Genomic DNA, 18,746 nt, shown 5'->3' on the forward strand with positions numbered 1-18,746 from the left:
TTTTTAAATTTTTTGAGTGATATACTTTTTTTTTTTTTTTTATGGCTGTGGTGGGTCTTTGTTTCTGTGCGAGGGCTTTCTCTAGTTGCAGCAAGTGGGGGTCACTCTTCATCGCGGTGTGCGGGCCTCTCATTATCGTGGCCTCTCTTGCTGCGGAGAACAGGCTCCAGACGTGCAGGCTCAGTAATTGTGGCTCACGGGCCTAGTTGCTCCGCGGCACGTGGGATCCTCCCAAACCAGGGCTCGAACCCGTGTCCCCTGCATTGGCAGGGAGATTCTCAACCACTGCGCCACCAGGGAAGTCCAAGGAATTGTTAAATTGGAGTATTAGATGCATTACCTACATGGATTTTGAAATCATTATGAATTATAATGGATTAATGTTGCAGAAAGTTTAAATGTTGTCAGCCACAATATACATCCAACTGCATCTCTGTGGGCCAAAGTTATTACACCGTTAAAAATTGAGAATAATTTTATATCATTTTATATCCAATAATGCTAAATATTGAGAAGGTCATGAGGCATTTCAGAGACACAGGTCTCAGTGGGTGAGTCACAGTCTCACCTCCCACACATAAACACTAATATTCCTTAGTGAGTGTTCAAGACATCACTTGATTAGCAATTTCTCTCCATATGCAGAGCAGACAATTGATGTGCACTTTACATTTATTAAACACTTTCATTATGACTCTGGCTTTGTCCTACGCTGGCAGAGTCCAGCATTTGTTGGAAGTATGTTAACTCTCATAGCTGGCAGAACAGACATGAGGGCCTGGGATGCTTTCTCTGCACACAAAAAGTGGCCTTGTGAGCCCAGATGGCAGATAAGCAGCAGCCTTCAGAACGCCACAATGTCTTCCAGAAGCCATCAGTAATTTTCTAAATTTTTCAAGTGTTCATTTTATACGAACTGTGATAATCTGTGAAATTTGCATCATTGGAGGAAATGCAGCATATTTAACTCATCTCATTTTTGACATCCAGTGTGTTTATATCTCTGTTGTAGGAAATAATTTTATACCACTGTTTATATCTGTTAATGAGAAATACATTAAATGAAATCTTCTTATTTAGCAAGAGCCTATATTTGTGTACTAGAATCCTTCATAATGTGTGGTATTATCAAGAAACAAATGAATAGGCTTCACATCTATTCCCTAACTAGTCTTGGAATAATGAGACTAATCAGATCTTCTGCATAGTGTCTACCCAATCATGTCTTAAGAATTATTTCCCCCAAGGGTTATCTAGGAGCTGGGGTAAATAAAGCAAAGAATGAAAACCAGGACATTCTTTGTGCATAATTGCTATGACTATCCTGGATGATTTTTTGGCAGTAAAAATATTCTAACAGGACCAACAAAAATACATACTCAAAACTAGCAGTGAAATGGGATTAAATAAAGCAAACGGAGACACAAGAACCTTTCTGTTATAAAGGCATCAGATCAATGTAATCCTAACATAAAAAACAAAACAAAGCAAAACAAAACTCTTATTAATTTCACACCAACTTTCTGAATTATGGATTTCTCAGGGTATATGCCCAGTAGTGGGATTTCTGGGTCATACAGTAGTTCTAATTTTAGTTTTTTAGGTACCTCCATACTGTTCTCTACAGTGGCTGTATCAATTTACATTCCCACCAACAGTGCAAGAGGGTTCTCTTTTCTCTACATCCTCTCCAGCATTTATTCTTTGTAGATTTTTTGATGGTGGCCATTCTGACTGGTGTGAGGTGATACCTCATTGTAGTTTTGATTTGCATTTCTCTAATAATTAGTGCTGTTGAGCATATTTTCATGTGTCTGTTGGCCATCAGTATGTCTTTGCTGAAATGTCTATTTAGGTCTTCTGCCCGTATTTGGATTGGGTTGTTTGTTTTTTATACTGAGCTGCATGAGCTGTTTGTATATTTTGGATATTAATACTCTGTCCTTTTCTTCATTTGCAAATATTTTCTCCCATCCTGTGGGTTTTCTTTTCATCTTGTTTATGGCTTCCTTTGCTTTGTAAAAGCTTTTAAGTTTAATTAGGTTCCATTTGCTTATTTTTGTTTTTATTTTCATTACCCTAGGAGGTGGGTCATAAAATATCTTGTTGTGATTTATGTCAAAGAGTATTCTGCCTATGTTTTCCTCTAAGAGTTTCATAGTGTCCAGTCTTACATTTAGGTCTTTAATCCATTTTGAGTTTATTTTTGTGTATGGTGTTAGGTAGTGGTCTAATTTCATTATTTTACAGGTAGTTGTCCAGTTTTCCCAGCACCATTAATTGAAGAGGCTGTCTTGTCTCCATTGTATATTCTTGCCTCCTTTGTCATAGATTAGGTGACCATAGATGTGTGGGTTTATCTCTGGGCTTTCTATCCTGTACCACTGGTCTATATTTCTGTTTTTGTGCCAGTGCCATACATGTACCCCAGAGTTCATTGCAAAACTATTTACAAAAGCCAGGACATGGAAACAACCTAAATGTCCATCGACAGATGAATGGATAAAGAAAGTGTGGTATATATATATAAAGGAATATTACTGAGCCACAAAAAGAAATGAAATTGGGTCATTTGTAGAGATGTGGAAGGATGACAGATGTATGACAGATGTGTCTGTCATACAGAGTGAAGTAAGTCAGAAAAAGCAAAACAAATATTGTATATTAACACATATATGCAGAATCTTAGAAAAAATGGTACAGAGGAACCTACTTGCAGGGCAGGGATAGAAAGGCAGATGTAGAGAATGGATGTGTGGATGCAGGGGGAAGGGGTGGGTGGGATGAATTGGGAGATTAGGTTTGACATAAATACACTACTATGTGTAAAATAGATAGCTGGTGGGAACCTGCTGTGTAGCACAGGGAGCTCAACTCAGTGTTCTGTGATGACCTAGATGCGTGGGATGATGAGAGAGGGAGGTCCAAGAGGGAGAGATGTATGTATACATATAGATGATTCACTTCACAGTACAGCAGACACTAACACAACATTGTAAAGCAATTATACTTCAATAAAAAAAATTTCACACCAACTTCTCTTTACCAGACATAGGTTTTTCAAATGTATATATATATATAGATGTTTTGTTGCTCTAAATACGTTTTTTTCTCTTAACAGTGCTACAAAGAATACCTTATATATCAATAATTCTGCATGTATATGAGTATACTGTATATATATAGCATATATTACTCAAAATGGAATTGATAGAATAAAGGATATGAATTTCCATATTGGATAAATGCCACAAAATTTCCTGATAGTTTGTGTCAATTTGTATTCCTACTAATAATGTGTTACAATATCGAGTGTAATGTAAATTATCAAAGATTTATATTAACTAATTAATTCCAAATCTTTGTCAATCTGAGTTCTGAAAATGATATATTATTAATTGTTACATACAGGTATTTTATTATGATAGAGATCACATATTTTTAAAATTTTCTTTCATATTTCTGTGCTCCATCTGTTCATGTCTTTCCCTATTTATCTGTTAATATTTTCTTTATTTTTTAAAAATTATGTGTATCGCAGGACTTATTTCTTTTCCAGTCATTACAAATGTGCATTCTCCAATTTGATGACATAATTTGTTTACAGAAAAAAATTTCTCTAGCTAATCATTAAAATGTTACAATAAATATATTCATCTGTCATTTTCATTTTTAGCTGTCTAGTTTTCCCGGCACCATTTATTGAAGAGGCTGTCTTTTCTCAATTGTATATTCTTGCCTCCTTTATCAAAGATAAGGTGACCATATGTCCATAGGTTTACCTCTGGGCTTTCTATCCTGTTGCATTGATCTATATTTCTATATTTGTGCCAGTAGCATTTTGTCTTGATTACTGTAGCTTTGTAGTATAGTCTGTAGTATAGCTTTATGGTATAGTCTGATTACTGTAGCTTTGTAGTATAGTCCAGGAGCCTGATTACTCCAGCTCTCTTTTCCTTTCTCAAGATTGCTTTGCCTGTTCGGGGTCTTTTGTGTTTCCATACAAATTGTGAAAATTTTTGTTTTAGTTCTGTGAAAAATACCATTGGTAGTTTGATAGGGACTGCATTGAATCTGTAGATTGCTTTGGGCAGTATAGTCATTTTCACAACGTTGATTCTTCCAATCCAAGGGCATGGTATATCTCTTCATCTCTTTGTATCATCTTTAATTTCTTTCATCAGTGTTTTATACTTTTCTGCTTACAGGTCTTTTGTCTCCTTAGGTAGGTTTATTTCTAGGTATTTTATTCTTTTTGTTGCAGTGTTAAATAAGAGTGTTTCTTTAATTTCTCTTTCAGATTTTCATCAGATTTTCATCATAGGAATGCAAGCGCTTTCTGTGCATTAATTTTGTATCCTGCTACCTCAAATTCATTGATTAGTTTTCTGGTAGCATCTTTAGGATTATGTATATTATCATGCCATCTTCAAACAGTGAGAGTTTTACTTCTTCTTTTTCAATTTGGATTCCTTTTATTTATTTTCCTCCTCTGATTGCTGTGGCTAAAACTTCCAAAACTAAGTTGAATAATAGTGGTGACATTGGGGAACCTTGTCTTGTTCCTAATCTTAGAGGAAATGCTTTCAATTTTTCACCACTGAGAACGATGTTGGCTGTGGGATTGTCGTATATGGCCTTTATTATGTTGACGTAGGTTCCTTCTATGCGTACTTTCTGGAGAGTTCGTATCATACATGGGTGTTGAATATTGTCAAAAGCTTTTTCTGCATCTACTGAAATTATCATATGGCTTTTATCCTTCAGTTTCTTAGTATGGTGTATCACGTTGATTGATTTGCATATATTGAAGAATCCTTGCATTCCTGGGATAAACCTCACTTGATCATGGTCTATGATCCTTTTAATGTGCTGTTGGATTCCGTTTCCTAGTATTTTGCTGAGGATTTTTGCACCTATGTTCATCAGTGATACTGCTCTGTAGTTTTCTTTTTTTGTGACATCTTTGGCTGGTTTGGTATCACGGTGATGGTGGCCTTGTAGAATGAGTTTGGGAATATTCCTCCCTCTGCTATATTTTGGAAGATTTTGAGAAGGATTGGTGTTTGCTCTTCTATAAATGTTTAATAGAATTCATCTGTGAAGCCATCTGGTCCTGGGCTTTTGTTTGTTGGAAAAATTTTAATCACAGTTTCAATTTCAGTGCTTGTGATTGGTCTGTTTATATTTTCTATTTCTTCCTGGTTCAGTCTTGGAACGTTGTGCATTTCTAAGAATTTGTCCATTTCTTCCAGGATGTCCATTTTATTGGCATATAGTTGCTTGTACTAATCTCTCATGATCCTTTGTATTTCTGCAGTGTCAGTTGTTACTTCTCCTTTTTCATTTCCAATTCTGTTGATTTGAGTCTTCCCCCTTTTTTTCTTGATGAGTCTGGTTAAAGGTTTATCAATTTTGTTTATCTTCTCAAAGAACCAGCTTTTAGTTTTATTGATCTTTGCTATCATTTCCTTCATTTCTTTTTCATTTATTTCTGATCTGATCTTTATGATTTCTTTCCTTCTGTTAACTTTGGGGCTTTTTTTTTTTTTTTTTTTTTTCTTCTTCTTTCTCTAATTGCTTTAGGTGTAAGGTTAGGTTGTTTATTTGAGATGTTTCTTGTTCCTTAAGGTAGGATTGTATTGCTATAAAATTCCCTCTTAAAACTGCTTTTGCTGCATCCCATAGGTTTTTGGTCGTCATGTTTTCATTGTCATTTGTTTCTAGGTATTTTTTGATTTCCTCTTTGATTTCTTCAGTAGTCTTTTGGTTATTTAGTAGTATATTGTTTAGCCTCCATGTGTTTGTATTTTTTACAGTTTTTTTCCTGTAATTGATATGTAGTTTCATAGCGTTTTGGTCGGAAAAGATACTTGATATGATTTTAATTTCATAAATTTACCAAGGCTTGATTTGTGACCCAAGATATGATCTATTCTGGAGACCGTTCCATGAGCACTTCAGAGGAAATTGTATTCTGTTGTTTTTGGATGGAATGTCTTCTAAATATCAATTAAGTCCATCTTGTTTAATGTGTCATTTAAAGCTTGTGTTTCCTTATGTATTTTCATTTGGATGATCTGTCCATTGGTGAAAGTGGGGTGTTAAAGTCCCCTAGTATTATTGTGTTACTGTAATTTCCCCTTTTATGGCTATTAGCATTTGCCTTATTTACTGAGGTGCTCCTATCTTGGGTGCATAAATATTTACAATTGTTATATCTTCTTCTTGGATTGATCCCTTGATCAGTATGTAATGTCCTTCTTAGTCTCTTGTAATAGTCTTTATTTTAAAGTCTCTTTTGTCCCATTTAAATTTAAGGTAACTATTGATATGTATGTTCTTATTACCATTTTCTTAATTATTTTGGATTGTATTTGTAGGTCTTTTCCTTCTCTTGTGTTTTCCACCTAGAGAAGTCTTAGCATTTGTTGTAAAGCTGGTTTGGTGGTGCTGAATTCTCTTAACTTTGGCTTGTCTGGAAAGATTTTAATATCTCCGTGGAATCTGAATGAGATCATTGCTGGGTAGAGCAATCTTGGTTGTAGGTTTTTCCCTTTCATCACTTTAAATATGTCCTGCCACTCCCTTCTGGCTTGCAGAGTTTCTGCTGAAAGATCAGCTTTTTACCTTATGGGGATTCCCTTGTATGTTGTTTGTTGCTTTTCCCTTGCTGCTTTTAATATTTTTTCTTTGTATTTAATTTTTGATAGTTTAATTAATATGTGTCTTGGCATGTTTCTCCGTGAATTTATCCTCTATGTGACTCTCTGTGCATCCTGGACTTGATTGCCTATTTCCTTTCCCATATTACGGAACTTTTCAACTATAATCTCTTCAAATATTTTCTCAGTCCCTTTCTTTTTCTCTTCTTTTTCTGGGACCCCTTTAATTTGTATGTTGGTACGTTTAATGTTTTCCCAGAAGTCTTTGAGATGGTTCTCAACTCTTTTCATTCTTTTTTCTTTATTCTTCTCTGCAGTAGTTATTTCCACTATTTTATATTCCAGGCCACTTATCCATTCTTCTGCCTCAGTTATTCTGCTATTGATTCCTTCTAGAGAATTTTTAATTTCTTTTTTTTTTTTGTTGCTCATCATTGTTTGTTTGCTCTTTATTTCTTCTAGGTCCTTGTTAAAAGTTTCTTGTATTTTCTCCATTCTATTTCCAACATTTTGGATATCTTTATTATCATTACTCTGGATTATTTTTCAGGTAGATTGCCTATTTCCTCTTCATTTGTTTGGTCTGGTGGGTTTTATCCTTTCTCCTTCATCTACTGTGTATTTCTTTGTTTTCTCACTTTCCTTAACTTACTGTGTTTGGGGTCGACTTTTTGCACGCTGCAGGTTCGTAGTTCCCGTTGTTTTTGATGTCTGCCCTCAGTGGGTAAGTTTTGTTCAGTTGGTTGTGTAGGCTTCCTTTTGGACGGGACTCGTCCCTGTGTTCTGGTAGGTGGGGCTGTATCTTCTCTTTCTGTTGGGCTGTGTCCGGTGGTGTGTTTTGTGGTGTCTGTGAACTTAGTATGATTTTAGGCAGCCTCTCTGCTGATGGGTGTGTTTGTGTTCCTGTCTTGCTAGTTGTTTGGCATGGGGTGTGCAGCACTGGAGCTTGCTGGACCTTGAGTGGAGCTGGGTCTTAGCGTTGAGATGGAGATCTCTGAGAGACCTCTCACCGATTGATATTACATGGGGCCGGATGTCTCTGGTGGACCAATGTCCTGAACTCGGCTCTCCCACCTCAGCAGCTCAGGCCTGACACCAGGCCAGAGGACCAAGACTCTGTCAGCCACATGGCTCAGAAGAAAAGGGAGAAAAAAAGAAAGAATAAAAATAATAAAAATAAATTAAATTAAGTAAAATTATTAAAATAAAAAAGGAATAAAAAAAGAAGAGAGCAACAAAACCAATAAACAAATTAATCAATGATAACAAGTGCTAAAAACTGTACTAAGATAAACATAAATATTAAGAACAAGTCAGTCACAGAGAGCAAATGCCAAGTCTACCATTGCTCCAAAAGTCCACAGACTCAATTTTGGGTTGATTCATTGTCTATTCAGGTATTCCACAGGTCCAGGGTACCTCAAGTTGACTGTGGAGATTTAATCCATTGCTCCTGAGGCTGCTGGGAGAGATTTCCCTTTCTCTTCTTTGTTCACACAGCTCCTGGGGTTCAGCTTTGGTTTTGGCCCCACCTCTGAGTGTAGGTTGCCGTCAGGCTTCTGTTCTTGCCCAGACAGGAACGGGTCAAAGCAGCGGCTGATTAGGGGGCTTTGGCTCACTCATATCGGGGTGGCTGGAGGCGTACAGTCGTTATAATTGGAATGCAGTGTGAGCCTGCGGTGGCAGAGGCTAATGTGACGTTGCACCAGCCTGAGGTGCACCGTGTGCTCTCCCAGGGAAGTTGTCCCTGGATCATGGGACCCTGGAAGTGGCAGGCTGCACAGGCTCCCGGGAGGGGCGGTGTGGATAGTGACCTGTGCTCGCACACAGGCTTCTTGGTGGCTGCAGCAGCAGCCTTAGCGTCTCATGCCTGTCTCTGGGGTCCGCGCTGATGGCCGCGGCTCGCGCGCGTCTCTGGAGCTCGTTTAAGCGGCGCTCTGAATCCCCTCTCCTCGTGCACTAGGAAACAAAGAGGCAAGAAAAAGTCTCTTGTCTCTTCTGCAGCTCCAGACTTTTTCCCGGTCTCCCTCCCAGCTAGCTGTGGCGCACTAACCCCCTTCAGGCTGTGTTCACACCGCCAACCCCAGTCCTCTCCCTGCGATGCGGCCGAAGCCCAAGCCTCAGCTCCCAGCCCCCGCCCGCCCCGGCGGGTGAGCAGACAAGCCTCTCGTGCTGGTGAGTGCTGCTCGGCACTGATCCTTTGTGCGGGAATCTCTCCGCTTTGCCCTCCGCACCCCTGTGGCTGCGCTCTCCTCCCTGGCTCCAAAGCTTCCCCCCTCCGCCACCCTCCTTCTCTGCCAGTGAAGGGGTTTCCTAGTGTGTGGAAACTTTTCCTCCTTCACGACTCCCTCCCAGAGGTGCAGGTCCCATCCCTATTCTGTTGTCTCTGATTTTTCTTTTGCCCGACCCAGGTACGTAGGGAGTTTCTTGCCTTCTGGGAAGTCTGAGGTCTTCTGCCAGCATTCAGTGGGTATTCTATAGGAGCAGTTCCACGTGTAGATGTATTTTTGATGTATTTGTGGGGAGGAAGTTGATCTCCACTTCTTACTCCTCCACCATCTTGAAGGTCCCCTTGGGTCCTGCACAAAAAAGCAAAACTTAATTTCTTTTAGTCGTTTTATGACTGACCACTTTTTGACTGACACTATGCCCTGGAACTAACTTATAAAATGTACCTTCCAATCTTCAACAAATCACACTTCATTAGTACTAAATACACTACTGGGCTTGCAAAGCACAATCTGTGTGGCAACACCTCTGCCCACTGACCCTCTGCCTATGAAAAGGATATTAGATGAAGAAACTTCTTCCTGGGAGATAAAAGTTCCAGATTTTAATAATGTCCTTCCACATTCATCCTTGTGGCATGGTTTTGTAACAGAGAAGAACAAACCTGATTCCATATAGGATCTAGCCCTTTAGCTCTAACCCTTGTGCTCTGTTGCTTGTGCTTAGCCATGCTGTCTCTGCACCTCTGTAAAATACCTGTTGCTTCTAGCCTGAAATATACATGGTAGCCCGTTTTCAAGTTTAAAGATCTAACAGTTTTCCACTCATATAGAGATAAAAAGTTCCAGAACAGAAAGTAACAATTTTCTTGTTGGAGGTTTATAGGAACATTGTGACCAGAGCTACATGGAAAACCACAAGAACAAAGGACTCCTGCACCAAGACACCCCCTTCCTTTTTAGTATTAAAGAAGCCTGAATTTTAACTGGAGTAAGATGGTTCTTTAGGACACTAGTCCACCATCTTCTTTGTCTGCTGGCTTTCTGAATAAAGTCACTATTCCTTGCCCCAGTGCTTTGTCTCTCAATTTATTGGCCTATCTGTCATGCCTTGAGCAGTACAAGCTTGGACTCTATAACTGTTTCTGTCATAGGACTTCATGTTCCCTCACACACCCTTTAAAACAGAGACTGTTTTAGTTGTCAGTCTGCATGCCGCTGGTCCAGAGAACTGTCCAAATTCCATAATTTGAAGCAAAGGAGGGCAAAGAAAAAAGATGCCAAGGCACAGCTTGCACTCTCTCTGCCTGCAAGAAAGGGTCCTTGCACATCCCTGAGCTGTGGAAAATGCAGTGGAAGGTGGGCATGTGTTCAGCCTGTCTGCTTCCATCCTTAGCAGCTTCCCACAAAGGGGTGGATCCCCTGCTATGGGGTGAGTGGAGAAAACAGCTGCACCAGAGTGTCAGGGAGCTATGAATGCAAGAGCTCAGAGGAGCTTACTGTCTTAGATGAGCAGGAGATGCAAACTCGTCAGCAACTGTTTGATTTAATAACTTCCATATGTTTTCTCAATTTTCTCTCCTGTTCCTTCTCTCCTCCCACAGTATTAGACTCAGGTTAACCTCCTTCTTAGAAAAAGTGGGACCAAGAACAAGAAGAAATGTAATACTGAGATCAGAAATTGCATAGTTACTAAAATTTTCATGTTTGAATTATATTACAAAATTACCATTTAATATGAAATTCACCACAAAAGATGAGGTATGTTAATTGGCAACTTAAAAATGTTCCCACAGCTATCAAGCCATACAGTCCTACTATGTGATGTTGATATCACCTATTAACAAAAAGAAAAATATTTTATGTTTATACACAGTTCATACCTGATTCATAGGCCACCGTATGGTTCTACAATCCAGAACTACAGGTTTTTTTGTTTTTGTTTTTAATATTACCTGTGTGCTACTCCATACTGATTTAATTACAATCATGGGTTTGAGGTCCATATTGTTTTTTTTCCCCTCTTTTTTGTTTGTTTTACAGCTTTCTGGGTGATTCTAATGTGTAAACGTTGTGAGAACCACTGCTCTCACATAGGATTTCTCATAATTTCATGTGAATATGAATTTCCAGGGAATTTTGTTAAAACTGCAAGTTCTGTTTCCATAGGTCTACTTGGGGCCTGAGATTGTGCCTTCCTAACAAGCGTCCTGGTGATGCTGATGTTGCTGATTGAAAAGTACATTTTTTTTTTTTTTTTTTTGGCTGTGTTGGGTCTTCAGTTCTGTGCGAGGGCTTTCTCTAGTTGCGGCAAGCGGGGGGCCACTCTTCATCGCGGTATGCGGGCCTCTCACTATTGTGGCCTCTCTTGTTGCGGAGCACAGGCTCCAGACGCGCAGGCTCAGTAGTTGTGGCTCACGGGCCTAGTTGCTCCGCGGCATGTGGGATCTTCCCAGACCAGGGCTCGAACCCATGTCCCCTGCATTGGCAGGCAGATTCTCAATCGCTGTGCCACCAGGGAAGCCCCCAAAGTACGCTTTTAATAGATGACTTCACAGCACATTTTAAATAAAGAACTAGAATTTTCTATTTTGAGAAATTTTATTTAAATTCAATTTTGAAATACCTGTGCCTTGTATTTATGTGTGTGTGTATGAGTGAAAAAGAGTGAGATGGAGAAAGTAGAGATCATGCATTGAAAATTTACTGGCTTTCATACACATCAATTTGCTTTTAAATCTATTTCCAGGGATAAGCAAATTGTCATCTCTTAATTCTCTACATTTCTCTTGTGTTTATGCTTACATTTTCTTTCTCATTTGTAATTTTTCAACCTGGTGAATTTATGATAATTTTTATTGATTAGGTTATCTAATGGCATATCTATGTTATTATACTTTTAATAATTTATTGAGGTTCTTTGTAAAATATTCATTTTACTGTTTTATTATTGATATTTTTCTAACAATAATTTCTTATTTTATATTTCATTACATTATATCTGTTTTTCTCCTTACACTTTTATTATTTTCTATCATTTTTATTCAATACATAATTGTTTTGTATTTTTTGTGTTTAGAATTATGTCATTAAACCTTTAAATATAAGTCTTTGGCTATCTTATAATACTTATGTTTTGGAGATTCATCTTTTTGATACAGTAATTGAACATTCTTTTTCACCATTGTGTAATATTCCATTGTTTGACCATACAGTAAGTTATTTATACATACTATTATTTGAGAACATTTGGGTTGTTTCCAGTTATGAGCTATTAGAAACAGTGCTGCTTTGAATATCCTTGAATATATTTTCTAGTGTATAAGTGCACATAAATCACTGTAGTGTACACCAAAATATCTATATCATAAGTAAGTACAGTTTTTATTTTACAAAAGAATGATTTATTTCTGAAAATATTTTTATCAATTTGTAATATCACAAGCATTTGCCTTGCTCCACACTTTGCTGACAACTGATGGAGTTAGAAGTAATTTTAAGCATTGGGGAAGACATGGTTTCTAATCAGAATTTTTTGTTACTTATGAATTTAAGCATATTTTCACATACATATTTTCAATTTGAATAAGTATTTTAGCAAACTGTCTCAATCCTTGGCTGTTTTTCTTCTGTAAACTCCTAAGTTTCACAGAGTCTTTCATATTTTTTTTGGCTATAAGTCCTTTGATGTCTGTAATGGTTGTTAATATAAACTCACATTTTTGTGGCTTATTTTGTAATATTGTTAGTGGTGTCATTTGAAGGATTCAAATCCCCAAATTAATTTTCACTATTAAAATTTTGTAGAGGTGGAGAACCCAGAGGATATGCAATGAATAGGAGGACCTAGGAAATAGACACATCCAGTTTGAAAGATAAATAAAAGCATGTGAGCACAGGAGGTTGGTGTAGGAAGCAAGGAAGAGGTTTATATATACTGACAGTAGATCAAATTCAGTACTGAGGTTTCAAGTATATATACCTTCTAAACACATTTATACATGTGTGTCTAGCCCATTAAAAAGAACTAGGAATAGGATAAAAGACCCAAATCATACGATTAAATGCTTATATGATTTTGTTGTCCATAATTTCAAGCTTTCATTCATTCATTCATTTATTCACCATGTTTGGAAATCATTCAACTTGTGACACAGATCGAGGGTACACAGTGACTGTTTTCATAAAGCTCACAGAAAAACAAATAATTTGATCTAAATATGATAAATCTTTTACAGAAATAATCTAAATGGGTAAAGAGAGGAACATATAATCTAGCCACATTGGGTGGTGGGCATATTGGGAAAATTTCCTGCAAGAAATGTTAGTTAGGTGAATCTAGTGGACTGACCACGATTTCCTAATGTTACATGCTAGCAGAAATCAGAGATGTGTGAGTAATTGAAATATCCTGAGAAAACAATAGATGCAGACAAAAGAATATCCGAATGAACATGGTAAGATAAAGCAAACTTAAGTAGCATGAAGTAAAACAGAAAAGGGTCTTTTGTGGTATTTTAATTCTTTATTACTTAGAATAAATTGTAGTTAGTTTGCTTTTAAGAAAAATAAGCAATATAGACATGGAAAAGGAGAAATAGGCAATAATAGAATGAAGAGGAAGAAGTAACATGAAGAAAAATTTTAAAAATACAGTAGCAGTGTTTTTTGACCAGTGGGATGAGGAACAATGAGGCAAAGGGAGTATCTCATTCCCTCAAGGAAGGAAATCTTTACTGTGGTACCTAGATTTCATGTATGAATGGCTAGACTGTTTTAGAAACTTAGGAGAACAGAAGATGACACAGAATGGAGCCAAAGGAGAGATGGAAGTTGAACGTTAATGTGTATACTTGCAGATAGGTATGAGACACCAAAGTTAAAATCCTTAACTTAAGTACTCAAGAAAGTGACTTGATGGCATCATCGTTTCTATGATAATTTAAAATATTGATATTAATGACACAGCCAAACAAGATTTAGAGGAGTAAGAAATGTGTGGTTTGGTAAAGCCAACTCTAAGGATGAAACTTGAGAAAACAAACTTTCTGTGGGCACACCAGGAAAAAAAGAGCCTTAAAAAAGGAGAGAGAGGGACTTCCCTGGCAGTCCAGTGGTTAAGACTTCGCCTTCCAATGCAGTGGGTGCAGGTTCAATCCCTGTTTGGGAAGCTAAGATCCCACATGCCCCACGGCCACAAAACCAAAACATAAAACAGAAGCAACATTATAACAAATTCAATAAAGACTTTACAAATGGTCCATGTCAAAAAAAAAAAGGAGAAAGAGAAGAGAAACTTTTATTTTTTTAAATTTTTTTCAAATTGAATTTTTATTCCAAGGACTGCAATGGGTAGAAAGACAACAGACAAAACTGAAAACAATTTGCTTAACTGGAAATTAGAAGTAGTTGATTAGCAGGAGAGCAAACAGTGGATGACAGTGGTGCCTTGGCACTCTGATAAGTTATAACCAAGAAAGCATAAAAACAAATGTCCTTCTGATACACAATGTGGATTACAGCATTTATGGCAAAGAACAGAAAGAAAGGAAGAAAGGAAAGGAAAAATATCCACAGAATCCCAAAATTCAGAAATTAACATTCACTTAACAACACAGTGGTGAAGACTTTTGGTAGCAAAATTTTCAAAATTCTTAAGATGGGAGTTTTCAAAAGTACTTCTTTAAGTTCAAAAGCTAAAAAAACTGAAGAGGGAATAAGAGTTGGAGAAAAACAAAACTTTTTATCTTAGAATCAAAGGAAAGTGAGTTTCAAAATGCAGGAGGTGCAGGATAATGTCACAGAAAGAAAAATTGAGTAAGTTAAGTTCTAAGATGTGTCTCACAAATTTATTCTCAAAATAATTATTGGTGATCTAGGGGATTATAGTGTATTTGGCAAATCACTATCAAAAGCACAGACAAAGGAAGAGTAAATGAGAAGTTAGAGTGAAAAGTAGAAGTATAATCTGCCATTTCCACTAAGAGTAGATTGAAAGTTAAGGAAAGACTGGAAAGAAAAAAGGTTTTTTTTTTTCCCCTTTATTTTTATTATTTATTTATTTATTTTTGGCTGTGTTGGGTCTTTGTTTCTGTGCGAGGGCTTTCTCTAGTTGCGGCAAGCGGGGGCCACTCTTCATCGTGGTGCACAGGCCTCTCACTATCGCTGCCTCTCTTGTTGCGGAGCACAGGCTCCAGATGCGCAGGCTCAGTAGTTGTGGCTCACGGGCCCAGTTGCTCCGTGGCATGTGGGATCTTCCCAGACCAGGGCTCGAACCCACGTCCCCTGCATTGGTAGGCAGACTCCCAACTACCGTGCCATCAGCGAAGCCCGAAAAATGGTTTTAAATGATGGATACAAGTCTTACTTGAATAGTGAAAAAAACAGAAGTAAAATTATCATCCAATGTCTAGTGAAATGTCAAATAAGTATAAAAACTTTGCAACATAACATAAGCTGATTTTTAAAAAAAGAATTAAAAAAAATCAACAAACATGTTGATGAGTATTAAAATTAAAATGGCATATGTTGGTAGGTTGAGACCAGTTTATGGAGGGCAGTGGAAATCCATAAGAGATAAGACCTCACCTCTTATTTATTTTTTTTGAAAGTTTGAGGATGGACATTATTCACAACTTTCCAGACATGAATATCTTTTTTTGGGGGGAAATGTTCAAAAAAGGTATATAAGGAAGGAATTAAGATGGCAGAGTAGGAACACCCTGAGCTCACCTCCACCCACAAACACATCAAAATTGCAATTACATATAGAGCAAGTCTTGCTGAGAGCAACATGAAGACTAGCAGAAGGGCTCTTTTACAACCAAGGGTGTAAGGAAAGAACTACACAGAGTCTGGCAGGAGAAGTGATCTAGTTGGGACCCAAACCTCCATCAGCTGACCCAGAAGAGGAGGGGCTTATCACAGGGTTGGGGATCCTCCCCAAGCAGTGAGGAGTTTGAACCCCATATTACACACCCCAGCCCTGGGTTCTGGCACTAGTATGATGAGCACTCTTAGTTAGTTTGAAAGCCAGTGGGGCTTACCAGAGAGCTGAAAGAAACCGAAATTCCACTCTGAAAGACTGTGCACACAGACTTGCTTGTTCCCAGTCCCAGTGTAGACTCAGCAGATTGAAAACTGCCTGGGGCTCTGGCCAGCTTGCCAGGACAGCCTCAGCATCCCCCAAGCCCTTCATCCTGCACTGGGCTCCTGATCCAGCCCCTCCTGTTCCAGCACTGCTCCCCACTAAAGGAGATTGCCATCACTCTTTCATGTGTGCACATGCACACCAGGGAAAAAGCAGAGTGGTATCAGAAGTGTGGCTCCAACCTCTCAGGCCCCAACTTCAACTCTAACCAAGGTGGAGACTGCCATTGTCATTGTGTGAACACATGTGCACACTGGGGAAAATGCAGAGCAAGCTCAGAAGCACAAGTTCAAGCCCTTAGACCCTGAACCCACCCCAAACCAAAGCAGAGACTACTGTCATGCAGGGGAGAAGCACAACTCCCTCAGGTCTCCTGCTCAAGCCCCATCACCCGGATAGGGAACGACAGCCATTGAGCCTGGGAGAATCCCTAGCTCACACCTGACTCTAGCTCTAGATACTCCCATTGCAGTGGTACTTACAACCAAGAAGATGGTTGACAGTACACCCCTGCAGAAGACACAGTTCATGCTCACTTCAGATGCAGTTCTCCTACTAAAGCCACTGGGCACGTGCAGGCTGCATATGGACACTTGCACACAAGGATACCCTTTCAAGACTAGGATAGGTAACTCTTTCACCTAATTTCATAGAGACAAACAGAGAAAGTCAAATAAAATAAAACAAGAAGACAGAGGAATGGGTTTCAAATGAAAGAATAAGACAAAAACCCAGGAAAAAAATCCTAATGAAACGGAGATAATTTACCTGAAAAAAAGAGTTCAAAGCAATAGTAATAAAAATGACTATTGAACATGGAGAAGAATAGAGGAACACAACGAGAACTTCAAATAAAACTAGAAAACATAAAAAAGAACAAATCGGAGCTGAAAAATAAAATAATTGAAATGAAACATACACTAGAAGGAATTAACAGAAGATTAAGTGATACAGAATAATGTGCAAACCACCTGAAAAACAGAATAATGGAAATCACCAAATCAGAATAGCAAAAAGAAAAAAAAAAAAAAGTAATGGGGATAGTTTCAGACATTTCTAGAAGAACATCAACTGCACTAACATTCTAGGGACCCCAGAAGAAGAAAGAGAGAAAGAGACTGTAATGCCTTTGATCAACTTATGGCTAAAAACTTCCCTGAAGTTTTCTGAAAAAGGAAACAAATACTTAGGTTCTCAAACAGAGGGTCTCAAACAAGTTGAACCCAAAGAGACCCACACCAAGGCATATCATAATTAAAATGTCAAAAATTAAGATAAAGAGAGAAGTTTAAAGGTAGCTAAAGGAAAACAAAGAGTCTCATACAAGGGAACCTCTATAAAGCTACTGGATGATTTTTTTTTAGCAGAAAATTTACAGTACAGAAGGGAATGACATTGTATATTTAAAGTAATGAAAGGGAAAGACCTACAACCAAGGATATGCTACACAGCAAGGTTATCATTTAGAATTGAGGGAGAAATAAAGAGTTTCCCAAACAAGCAAAAACTGAATGAGTTTATCACCACTTACATGTCCTTAAAAGGATTAAAGGGTCTTCTTTATGTGAAAAATAAAAAGCTATAACAAGAAATAAGAAAATATATGAGAGGAAATTTTTCACTGGTAAAGGAAAACATATAAGAAAGGCAGTGGATCAACCACTTAAATAAGTGAATATAAAGGTTAAAAAACAAAATAGTAAAATCAGCTATAGCTACAATAAACAGTTAAGGGTTGTATATGAAGATGTAAAATATAACATCATAAATATAAAATGGTGTATAGAGTAAAAAAAGTAGATCTTTTAGAATGTGTTTGAACTTAAATGACTATCAGTATTAAACAAGTAGATATAGTTATAAGTTGATACATATGAGCAACATGATAACAACAAATCAAAACCTAATATAAGTACACAGAAAACAAAGAGAAAGGAACCCACACATAACTCTAAAGAAAGCCTTCATATCACAAAAGAAGAGACTAAAAGAAGAATAGAACTATAAAACAAACAGAAAAGAAGTAAGAAAATGGTAATAAACACAGACCTATCAAGAATCACTTTAAATGTGAATGGACTAAATGCTCCAATCAAAAGATATAGGGTGACTAATTGAATAAAAATAGCAAGACCCATCTATATTAGGCCTGCAAGAGATTCAATTCAGAGCTAAAGACATACACATGAAAGTGAGGGGAATGAAAATAATATTCCACGAAAATGGAAACAAAAAGTAAGCTGGAGTAACAATACTAATACCAGACAAAGTAAACTTTAAAACAAAGTTTACAATAAAAGACAAAGAAGGACATTTCATGATGAAGGGGTTAATCAAAGAAGAGGATATGCATTATAAATTTATATGCATCTAATACAAGAGCACCTAAATGTATAAAGCAAATATTAACAGACACAAAGGGAGAAATTGACAATAATACAATAAGAGTAGGGGACCACACTTACATCAATCAATAGATCATCAAGACAGAAAATCAATAAGGAAACAGTGGCCTTAAATGACAGATTAGACCAGATAAACTTAACAGATATTTACAGAACATTCTAGTCCCAAACGGCAGAATATACATTTTTCTCAAGTGCACATGGAACATTCTCTAGGATAGACCACAGGTAAGGCCGCAAAAAAGTCTCAGTAAATTTAAGAAGATGAAAATTATGTCAAGCACATTTTCCAACCATT

At 37.5% G+C, this 18,746-nt stretch overlaps 1 long non-coding RNA gene across 1 annotated transcript in view; it reads right to left on the reverse strand.

Moving 5' to 3' along the window:
• Nucleotides 1-18,746, reverse strand: part of LOC309634738 — a 567,974-nt gene that overhangs the window by 42,405 nt on the left and 506,823 nt on the right. The gene's annotated exons all lie outside the window — the stretch shown is intronic.

This window comes from Balaenoptera borealis (assembly GCF_965194805.1).
Source record: "Balaenoptera borealis genome assembly, chromosome: 9".
NCBI lineage: Eukaryota > Metazoa > Chordata > Mammalia > Artiodactyla > Balaenopteridae > Balaenoptera > Balaenoptera borealis.